This window comes from Schistocerca americana, chromosome 1 (assembly GCF_021461395.2).
Source record: "Schistocerca americana isolate TAMUIC-IGC-003095 chromosome 1, iqSchAmer2.1, whole genome shotgun sequence".
In the NCBI taxonomy this organism is placed as follows: Eukaryota; Metazoa; Arthropoda; class Insecta; order Orthoptera; family Acrididae; genus Schistocerca; species Schistocerca americana.
Genome location: NC_060119.1, coordinates 800,115,607 through 800,127,911, shown reverse-complemented (window position 1 = coordinate 800,127,911; position 12,305 = coordinate 800,115,607).

Below are 12,305 nucleotides of genomic sequence, written 5' to 3'. Positions count from 1 at the left end.
ATTCTGACTCCCAGGAGAGTACTTTAAATTCCTTGATCCTACGTTCCCATTGGAGGCTGGGATATTTCATTCTGTCGCTCTTCACCTGATTTACTTCAGACTCTGCGGACCGTGAATTCATCGTGAAGATGCTATAGTCACGAACACGCATATTTTGTCATCTGTTGACCGCTCCACCGTAGCTTTGCGTGGCTTTCTCGCATGTTTCACTGAAAACGGGATGATGAACATTTATCAACAGGCATACAAGTTCTCTGCCTGCTTCCCGGTACTCCAGCATGGGGTCAACCCCCCACTCACTGTCACTTATCTTAAGGCAGCTAGAGGCCACGCACCATTACCACTTTCTCAGAGCTTGAGCCACCCTAAACTGTCTGTTGTCGCTTCCCTTCGCTGCTCCCCAGCCGGCCACGGTCACTCTGAATACTTCCCTGGGATAAACTAGCCTCCAGTAAAGCGACGCGTTACCACAAAGTTTTCATGTCGTGTGAATTACTTTAAAACCATCACCTGATATTAATTATTCCAATACGTCCATACCATACCCTCCACAATATGCATTGTGCCTTGTCAGTCATTTTTGATCAGCCCTACCGTTCGCCCAACGTGAGTTAAGTGACCTTTAATGACTTCATGTAAGGGGCATAGTTCTTGCCATCTTACAATTTCTACCAGTTTCAAATGGCTCTGAGCACTATGGGACTTAACATCTATGGTCATCAGTCCCCTAGAACTTAGAACTACTTAAACCTAACTAACCTAAGGACAGCACACAACACCCAGCCATCACGAGGCAGAGAAAATCCCTGACCCCGCCGGGAATCGAACCCGGGAACCCGTGCGTGGGAAGCGAGAACGCTACCGCACGACCACGAGATGCGGGCCTACCAGTTTCCTTCTGTACTACACAGCAACAGCTATTTCTATGTATGGCCCCAAGTCTCTTCGAGCTACACTGAAGTGCTAAAGAAACTGCTATAGGCATGCATATTCAAATGCAGATACACGTAAAAAGGCAGAATACGGACCTGCGGTCGCCAACGCCTATATAAAACAACGAGTGTCAGACGCAGTTGTTAGATTAGTTACTGCTTCTAAGGTTATCAAGATTTAAGTGAGTTTGTATGTGGTGTTACAGTCGGCGGACGAGCGACAGCACGCAGCATCTCCGAGGTAGCGATGCGTGAGGATTTTCCCGAACGACCATTTCACGAGTGTAACGTAAATATCAGGAATCCGCTAGAACATCAGATCTCCGACATCGTTGCGGCCGGAAAAAGAGCGGGACCAACGACGACTGAAAGAATCGTTCAACGTGACAGACGAGCAACCCTTCCGCAAATTGCTGCAGATTTCAAAACTGGCTATCAACAAGTGTCTGCGTGCGAAACACTCAACGAAACATTATCGATATGGGCTTTCGGAACCGAAGGCCCACTCCTGTACCCTTGATGACTGCACGACACTAAGCTTTACGCTTCGCCTGGGCCCCTCTTGAGCAGCATTGGGTTATTGATGTCTGGAAACATGTTGTCTTGCCGGACGAGTCTCGTTTCAAATTGCATCGAGCAGGTGAACGTGTACGGGTATGGAGACAACCTCATGAATCCATAGACTCTGCATGTCAGCAGAGGACTGTTTCAAGTACGTGGAGGCTCTGTAATCGTGTGGGGCGTCTGCTGCTGGAGTGATGTGGGACCCCTGATACGTCTAGATACGACTCTGACAGGTGACACGTACGTAACCATCTTGTCTGATCACCTGCATCCATTCATGTCCTTTGTCCATTCCGGCAGACTTGGGCAATTCCAGCAGCACAGTGTGACACCCCACACATCCAGAACTGCTACAGAGTGGCTTCAGGAACACTCTCAAAATTCTGGTGAAGATTCTGAGGTCATAGTTGAGAGGGGTGGGGTGGCAATCTTCAACCCATGTGTCTCCAGCTGATCGGGGATCTTAATAACGAGATCTTCCACTAAAGTCAGCAGTATGGGGACCGCTAATGACAGCAATTATTGGTACATGTCCTTCAACGGCAGGGGCACAGATAATTAAAGGTCTGGTAGATTTCCGATGAAAAACCACCTGGTCCTGGTGATTTGTTAACTGACCCCTTGGCAAGGACGCCCACAACATCATCCCTCATGATCTCCTTCAAAAGGGATGCCAACGCCATATCGTCGAGTGTGACAGTGAGGATCTGGGAGCTGCTGCCAAAGCTGCATCATCGTGGTACATTTCCTGATGTAGTAGACGATAGTGGTGATGAATACATGGGCGATGTCTGCCTGGGTTGTCACCCTGCTACCCTCTGGAAGATCCAAAGTGTGTACCAGTTTTCGTCGTTTTTGTCGTCGCACATGGATTTGTGGCGCACGGATGGAGATTCTTCACTGATCCTGTGCGGGCATCTCGTTCATACCATAAAACGTTCAAATCTATTGTGAGTAAACGTGAGAATCGTTGCTTTGGTGCAATGGATCTCCGTCTGGCGATGGGGGAGGGGGGGGGGGAGGTCGTGAGAGGGCTGTAAGTTCTCAGAGAAGCGCATAATAGAGGTATGTTGTTTCTAGGTATCAGAGCGATTGTTCTCTACCGTAACCAATCAGCGCACGTCACGAAGCCGGTTTGACACACTCGAGCCACCATTGAAGACGTGATGTGTTGCCTACATTCCTGATCTTGTAGGAGTGCTACATTCAGTTCTATAATCCCCGACCTCTCCACACTGCCTGCCATTGGTGACTGACTGTGCAAATGTCGGCAATATGGTTTGAGAAAGTCGTGAGCCAGTGCGTTGCATTGTCAGACAGATGTAGATGTGATCGAGTCTGCTGGCGGAATGACTGGTCATATATGTAAAGCCAGGTGATCACCATGTAACACCTCCCAATTATCAGCAAGACGCAAATGTTATACCAAGAGACGCAGTCCAGGGCGTGGAATGTAGTGTGGTTGTTGGTCTTTCTGAGACAGCACACTGTTAAAGTCTCCATCAGCAATGACGTGGTTATCGTGGCCCAAGAAGAGAGGCTAAGTTCTTGCAGGGACGTACATTAACAACTCGAGTCCCCTGCATATTGAACACCAGTCGCCGTGCCGATGGCAAGTATACCACATTGGTTACCTGTATTCCATCTCGCACAAGGGCAGCTGTTCCACTGTCTCCTGCAGCAGCAGGAGTAACGTAAGCAGTAAACCCGTAGAAGTCCGGGAAGATCTCCACTCGAACTTCCTGCAGTAGAGCAAAGCCCACGTCCGTCGCCCTGAGCATATCGCGCAGCAATTGAATTTTGAGATTGATAGAGGCAATCTTGTAAGCTAGCAGCTAGTCTGCAGGCGGTGGGACGTTCATAACAACAGAGGGAGGAGGTGTAACTGCAGCAGCAGACCAACTACGTCGAGTCGCCCCTTCACTGCACAGTAAGTACATTCTATCGTTCCTGTGACGCTGAGGAAACAGTCGCCTGTGCATCCTCGGCGGAAGATTCAGAGACTGTCCTTGCCATCGGTTGAGATGTAAGGTGTTCAGAGTACTCTTCAGTGGAACGTGGCGGCTGCCAGGATACTTCACATTAACAGAGAATCGTTCGTCGCTTTTGTCGACAGGCAGCAGCTTCATTTTCGATTTCAATCCCGTCTCCGGCCATCCTGATTTAGGTTTTAGGTGATTTCCCTAAATCGCTTCAGGCAAATGCCGGGATGATTCCTTTGAAAGGGCACGGCCGATTTCCTTCCCCATCCTTCCCTCCCCTGAGCTTGCGCTCCGTCTCTAATGACCTCGTTGTCGACGGGACGTTAAACACTAATCTCCTCCTCCTCATTTTCGAAGAACCGAATCAGCGGTCGGCGCAGTGGAAGGATACGCGTCAGAATCCAGCGTGGAGGTGCAATCGAAAATTCATCATCATGGTGAGAGGTCGCATCAGCTCCCGACTGCGTCCTGGGCTCACTGGCTGAGGTCATCTTTCGCTTCTTACGCCTCTTTGGTGACCACTGCTTCCAAGAGTGAGTCTCTGTGTCAAATGCGGGGAACGAGTCCCGACGTCCAAGGACAAAGGCGACCGTAGGTACAGCCATCACATTAACTTCCAAACCGCCGGGGGGCTTCTCTTCACCTCCTTCTAGAGCCGGCGACGCGGCAGGGGGGCATTGCGTTAGATGTCAGCTGTCCCCGGTCGTTCCGTCTTGACATCGCCGGCCGCGGTGGTCTCGCGGTTCTAGGCGCGCAGTCCGGAACCGCGCGACTGCTACGGTCGCAGGTTCGAATCCTGCCTCGGGCATGGATGTCTGTGATGTCCTTAGGTTAGTTAGGTTTAAGTAGTTCTAAGTTCTAGGGGACTGATGACCACAGCTGTTAAGTCCCATAGTGCTCAGAGCCATTTTTTTCTTGACATCGCCGGTTGTGGAAGATCCTGTAAATGATTGGGTCCATGCATCTGACTGGGATCGCCGCTACGTACGTCAGACGTAAAGATGCAGGGGGTTGAAGAAGGCATCAGATCCGTTGGTCGGAGCTGGACAATCGTCGCTGCAGACACTCTGGGTGAACGTGGCCTTCTTTTCCACAGCCCGAGCAGGTTTATCGCTGGCGCCAAATATGATGATCGCCCTGAATCGCCCGGTGTAGAGTTAAGGCGGAACGTGCTTACTGAGTTCAGTGTGTGCTTGTCGCACTTCATTCAGTACAGAGTAGGTGATACATTGTGCCCAATTACCAGCAACGTGGCTGTGAATGTTTCCATATGGCCTGAGTGCAGCCAGCAGATCGTTCGCCGGCACTTCGAACGGGAATTTGAATATGCAGGTCGTCCTGGGTCCGAGGCCCGCATGATTCGGCGTCACTGGACCAATACTGCCGTCCGAATATCGGAATCTGAGCCCATCCGTTGACTTCCCTAAAATCGCGTCACATGCAGCATCAGTTACTAATTTAATGTAAACGACGCTGCTCACATTTGAGAGGTGGATTACGACCACGTTGATGCAAGTGATCCTCACATCATCTCTAAAAAAAATCGTTCTATATCAAGCGCTTTGAGACGTGCATATACAATCGAGAAACCGAATTTCAGCGACCATTTCCGATAGAGTTGGGCATTTACTTCAAAAGACACTCATTCGCGCGAAAGCCGCTGTAGAACGTAGACACCTCGAAAACGCGCGCCCAGGCAAGGACGTAAACAGCCTAGTCCGCACTGCTCTGCCGACGAAGATGACGATGTTTGGTTTGTGGGGTGCTCAACTGGGCGGTCATCAGCGCCCGTACGAAGTCCCAATTTTTTACACTCCAATTTTTTACACAGTCCAATCTCGCCATTGTCACGAATGATGATGATGATGAAATGATGAGGACAACACAAACACTCAGTGCCCGGGCAGAGAAAATCCCCAACACGGCCAGAAATCGAACCCGGGACCACGTGATCCAGAGGTAGTAACGCTAGCCACTAGACCACGAGCTGCGGATTTCTCCACTCTACCGACGAAGGCAGATTGCCTTCGCTATCTGTGCATGACAGACGGACAGATCCAAACTTCAATACGCCGTCATTCCTGCGTCACAACCTGCACTCGGACACACATTACGAAATTCCCGTACAGGGGAGATCATTTTAATTGAAAATCGCTCCCTCGTATCGGCGCATAAATAGGATATTGCATGCATGTCCGAAGGAACACTGAGGCGGTCTTCTTCACAACACAGGCACTGCAATATCGTAAAAAGCAATGAGGTTAAGTAAGGGGACGACTGTAGGCTGCTCGGCGCAGCTCTCAGGCAATGCACCGTGCACAGTCGCGGGCATTTCCACACGCGATCCCACAGCATACGGGTCAGCCAGACAGGTGCCACGGTGGATAAACACAACTCACAATACAGCTGAGTGAAGAGAGATTTCAAAATCACTACAGTGGACACGACAAAGTGTACATTTGTAACATATTCTTCAAGAGGTGTACCACAGAGCATTAAAGAGCATTTTGAAGTTTTCAAAAAAAAAAAAAAAAAAAAAGTAGGTTCAAGTGGCTCTAAACATTATGGGTCATCAGTCCCCTAGACTTAGAACTACTTGAACCTAATTAAACTAAGGATATCACGAACATCCATGCCCGAGGCAGGATTCGAAGTTCCCCACCTCGGCTGTTTTTCACTGAATAGTTTATTATACGTTGTATGCTTGGCCAATTTTGGTCTTACACGCCATTTTCAAGCGCAGTTGGTGTCAAAGTGTTGTACAATTTTCCTATTATTAAACGGAGGACATGTCGAAAGAATTAACGTTCTAGTTTCAAAACTCAGTAGAAAGAGAACCACTGCTCAGAATTTCGTCAAAATTGAACAGCCTAATATTGACGCTGGCGGAAACATCGTGGAAAAAATGAAGGAACATTTGACCAATAGATGGCGCTGTAAGCGTCATAACATGCACACCAGCAGATGCGCGGCACACGTCCCTTCCTCAGTTTGCGTCCGAGACACCCAACATGACTGCCTCCACGAAGGATCGCGCGCTGCTGGCAAAGCTCTTTTACAAGAACGGTGATGGTGCGCCAGTAGCCCTGCAGAAGTTCCGGACACTCAAGGGTGTGGAGAAAAGACAATAGTTCGATGTCTGCTACCAGACTGAAGAAAATGATTACCAAATTCTCAAATATTGCTTGCCTGCGTTCGTGGCACGGCGTTTGCTCAAAGCAGCAGTTCGCCTGCGAGACGGCATTTCCGGGAGCTACCATCGACCTGGACTAACAAGAAACATCAAGTGACACGTTTGCATTCATTCACGGTCCAGTCTCGATGATCCAGTACTCACAAAATCGTAACTGACAGTGTAGTTGGGTCAAAATGCGAATACGTGGGGATCGTCACCTGCGAAGCCCTATGTTCAGTACGGTGCTCTGAACAATATGCTCGACGGCAGCATTGTACTTTGTAGTCAGAACTGCCTCAAATCATCGTTTATCCTACTTTACAGAACGGAAAAACCTCTGACCTCCACATTATGCGATGCGACTTGGATGTACAACACTTTGTCGCCTACTCGTAGTTTCACCTTCATTGAACCACTTTGCGTATATGCTCACAATAGCAGCTCGTGAATAGCTAACCAGCTTCGTCGTTTCCGAAATGTTCGTTCCCAGGCGTCAGGCCATAACAATCTGTCCTTTGCCAAAGTAACTGATGCCAGTGATTTTTGCCCGTTTGCGGCCCCTGTCTTCGCTAGAGTGATTCCGTAGTTGTCTTTTTCTCCCCTTACAGGAGAATATTTTCCTTGCTCTCTCACACGCCTGCAACGCCACCAGCCGACACCCAGTTCGCGGTGGACAGTGGTCGTAATGTTTTGGCATACCAGTGCATGTTAAGATTTCATGCCGGTACATTCACGGACCAGTTGTATCATCGCATTTCCTTGGGATGGCCTTTGGACACGAGTGTAAAGATGTCATGGTGATAAAAAGCAAAGAATAAGAAAGAAATGTGCCGTGAATGTGTGTGTGACAATTTCAAATTTGATGGAGTGTTATGTAGGTAAGAACGTAATAATGGGAAGTGAACGTGAGACACAGAAGCCTCTGGAAATGTAAATATTAGTTTGGCACCTAAGTTACTAGCGGTTTTCCTTTTCATGTTCGTATCTCGATTGTTATGGGTTCCTTTATCGACGGTTATTTTTATTTGTAGTTCACTGTAGTTATTTGAGTTGACATATTGTCATTTTGTCGTTTGGACATAATGAGTGGAGCAGTGGAGCCCAGAAAATGAAGGGTCAAGTGGAGAAATAGGAATATGTCCGACATATTCTTCTGTTTGGGTTCAATAGAGGGGTGACAGCAGCGGAGGCAGCCAAAAACATTTGCGCCGTGTGTGGGAATAATGCCATTGGACAGATCACGGCAAGAAAATGGTTTTCTCGTTTTAAGAAGAATCGTTTTGGCATTAGTGAGTCGACACGTTAAATCCAGCCGCAGTGACCGAGCGCAACTGCGCAACTGCTATAGTCGCAGGATCGAATCCTGCCTCGGGCATGGATGTGAGTGATGTCCTTAGGTTAGTTAGGTTTAAGTAGTTCTCAGTTCTAGGGGACTGATGACCTCAGATGTTATGTCCCATAGTGCTCAGAGCCACTTGAAACATTTTCGACACGTTAAGGAAGAGCTTCGGAGTTTGATGAAGATCGGTTAAACGCATTAATCCAGAATTACCCATGTCAAGTGTACACGGGAACTGGCACATGTGATGAACTGTGATCGTTCCACCACTGTGCAACATTTGCATGCATAGGTTCAGAAATTGAGTCTATGGGTACCGCATGCTCTAAGCCAAAAACAAAAAAAATCAGCGTGGCGATATGTGCATCTCTGCTTGCTCATCATCAGTTGGCTCATGAACAACACCGACGATTCCTATTACGTATCGTTGTCGGTGAGGAAAAGTTGCGTCTTTATACTAATACAAGTAAAAGAGAGGAATGGTTGAACCTAAGCAAAGCATCAACTCTCCGTAAAAAGACCTGCGCGCGCCCACAAAAGATAATATTATGCATCTGGTGGAACAACGACGGTGTTGTGTACTACGAATTGCTGTCCCGAGATGTAACTATCGCTGGTGACGTTTACTGTCAAGTACTGTGACGTCTTGCAGACGCTGTCCAAGAACAACGACCAGGAAGACGGCGAGAAATAATGCCGTACCACGATAAGCCCGCCAGCATTCTGCTAGGCTGACAGAAAACACTATACAGGAGTTTGGTTGGGGAGTCATTCCACACCCACCTTATTCACCTGATCTTGCACCCTCAGATTTTCACCTTTCCTTACGGAACGAAAACGCTCCGAATATGGCTGGACGAGTTCTTCATCTCGAAACTAACTCGATTTCTACCGTCGCGGAATCGAAAAATTACCCCGGCGTCGGAAACTTTTGTAAATAGTGAAGGAGAATATATTATAGAAGATTATAGTTTCTGTTATAAATATCTGTTGTGTTTATTAAACATACGGAAAAAACGCTACTAACTTATGCACCAATCAAACACAAACTGCTTTCCTTGGAAATGGAAATGCGGCGATATTTGAACAGTACAGTCACATAGTCGTGTGGGTACAACTGGTTTGGTGATTTAGTAAATTTATTTTTAACTTAGCGATTGTATGCCCTTTCGGTCACCACTGTCCTCATTTAACCAAAGGTAGGTAAGTCATGTGAGCTATTTGTCAGTCAATCGCGTCAACTTTGTTGTGAGAGTAATCGCACGGTATTTTATCTGACTGTGTATCGCTTTTCTCAGGTAGAAATTTGGGTCCAATGTGGAAGATCATATAGAAACCACTCTCATACTGGCCGCGTGGATTCTACCTGGGCCTGGCTCATCTCACAGTTCCATCATCTATAGGGATGGATAAAAATGGGGAAACACCACAAACACAAGACATTACCATGCTTAATACGGTATAGGAAAACCATTGGCATTCAAAACACCTCGCATTCCTTTCGGAACAGATAAATAAAGGTTATGCATCACTTTCAAAATTCTTCCTGCAAAATAGAGGTAAGATCAAGCAACAACGATGCAGGTGGAAAGGGATCACGAAATTTTATTTTCAAGGTAGACCACATAGGCTCGGTAATATCGGGGTCTGTGGACTATGGTGGCTAGGAGAGGAGACGCGATAAATAATCCTCAACCTCACAAAACCAGGCCCGGACGATGCGAACTGTGTGAACAGGGATGCTGCCGTCTTGGAACACAGCATCACCGTAGGGGAACAAAAATTTAACTAAGGGATGGAGCTGATCAGCCAAAATTGTAACATAATCCTTGGCAGTACCGCTACCCTGCAATGTACCCATGGGGCCCCTGGAATACCACGATAGGCCTGCGGAAATCATCATCGAACCCAGTCACATTTCACTCTTGGGACGCAAACTCGGCCAGAAGTTGTCACAGTGTGCAACAAGACTCATTTGCCCAAATGACGCCCTTCTGTTGCTCCATAGCCAAGGTTTTATGGCTTCAGCACTAAATTTTTTCTGTTACGTGAATTTGCGTCACTGATGAGTTGTTTTGGAAGTCCAGCTCGACCTGCAATTCGCAGCTTATGGTGCTGACAGGGTGCCCAAGTGCGACATTCCATTCTGCAGTGACTTTTGTAGCTGTCGTTCTCTTACCGTCTGCCACGATCACTCAACACACACTTCCGTCCACATTAAGACTTAGTCGATGATGTTTGTTTTTTGCGCTTTTCCTGTTGCAGTATTAATCTTCGATACGGTGCCTCCTAAAACACCAAATTTTTCCGCTACCTTGCTTACGGAAGCACCCACCATGTGAGCACCAACAACTTGCCCACCTTCGAATTAACTTAGCTCCTACATAATGCACTCAGAACTACTCAGGATACTGTTCCGACCACCACTGAAGTTGCAACACATTGAGGACGTAGCACAGGTGCCATTCGTGGCCACACACAAGAGCGCAACCTGCAGCCACAGATAGTACATGCATTTATGTTGTAGCCGGCCGGGTTGGCCGAGCGGTTCTAGGCGCTACAGTCTGGAATCGCGCGACCGCTACGTTCGAATTCTGCGTCGGGCATGGATTTGTGTGATGTCCTTAGGTTAGTTCGGTTTAAGTAGTTCTAAGTTCTAGGGGACTGATGACCTCAGACGTTAAGTGCCATAGTGCTCAGAGCCATTTGAACTTTTTTTTTTTTTTGTATTTATGTTGGAGCATGCATTTCTCGTGATGTTTTCATGTTTTTGTCCAACCCCTGTAGCTCGCTGCACCTTAAGTTGAAACCGAAAACTGCTCGTATCTTTTTCGAGCTTTGTCTGACTCTCGAATCACAACGATATGATAAGGATTCCTGAAAAGTAAGTAATACTCAGTAACACGTCGCGCAAATGTGCGAAAGGGATAATGTCGAAGATACGCTTTGTTTCCTGAGAATCCTTCCAATTGACTGTAGTCTGTCGTTGGCTTTTCCCAGTAGAAGCTCGCGTTGCGACCCACTTAAACGGATTTGACGTCACGCCACAGTATCTAACGTCAACGTCTCGTCTGAATTATCACTGACACGCTTTACCGATACAGTTGCTATTTTATCTGATTTATCTGAATTTGTCTACAGCTACGCATACACCTGTGATTTTTTTTTAATCTTGCTTTTCCGATAGCTTATTCCTTTTTTGTTATTATATGAGTTGTATTGGTAAGTTGTACGCCCCCAGGACCTGAGTGGTCAGCGCGACATAATGACAATTCTAAGGGCCCGGGTTCGATTCCTGCCTGGGTCGGAGATTTTCTCCGCTCAGGGACTGGGTGTTGCGTTGTCCTAATCATCATCATTTCATCCCCATCGACGGGCAAGTCGCCGAAGTGGCGTCAAATCGAAAGACTTGCACCCGGCGAACGGTCTACCCGACGGGAGACCCTAGTCACACGACATTTATTTATCTGTGTAAGTTGATATATTTTCTGGAGATGGTGTTGCACAGCTCATAAGTATTTGAAAAATGTCGTATTCAAGTCTCGAGGCGCTGATAAAATTCTTTATTTAACAACAAGTTTCGGTCGACAGACAATCCTCGGGTTCTTAAAAACATTTACACCATCGTATTAACGAATATAAAATCACTGACATCAGATAATATATCAATGAATTTGTCACTACTGTCACATCGTAATGTAATTTAAATCGTCACTATAGAAATTGAACGAAGCAGAGCACTGATGTAACATGAAAAACTGCACTGCGTCGCACAGTTTATATGACGACGGAAAAAATCGCAACACTAAAAATAAATAATGTAGAGTAATGAAATTTTGGAAATACATTTGTCTAGGTAACATATTTAAGTGATTAATATGGCAAGATCACAGGTTAATGTAAGCGCGAGATACGCCACTGCAAATGTGAAATGCTGGTACATTAATCACCGGTGTAACCACTGTGTTGTACAAACGCTTGATATCAGTTTGTGGGACGGAGTTTCATGCCTGTTGCACTTGGTGGGTCAATACAGGGACGGTTAATGCTGGTTGAAACCGAGCGAGGTGGCGCAGTGGTTAGCACACTGGATTCGCATTCGGGAGGACGACTGTTCAGTCCCCCCTCCGGCCATCCTGATTTAGGTTTTCCGTGATTTCCCTCAATCGCTCTAGGCAAATGCCTGGATGGTTCCTTTGAAAGGGCACGGCCGACTTCCTTCCCCATCCTTCCCTAATCCGATGAGACCGATGACCTCTCTGTTTGGTCTCCTCCCCCAAACAATCCAATCCAATCTAATGCTAGTTGTGGAC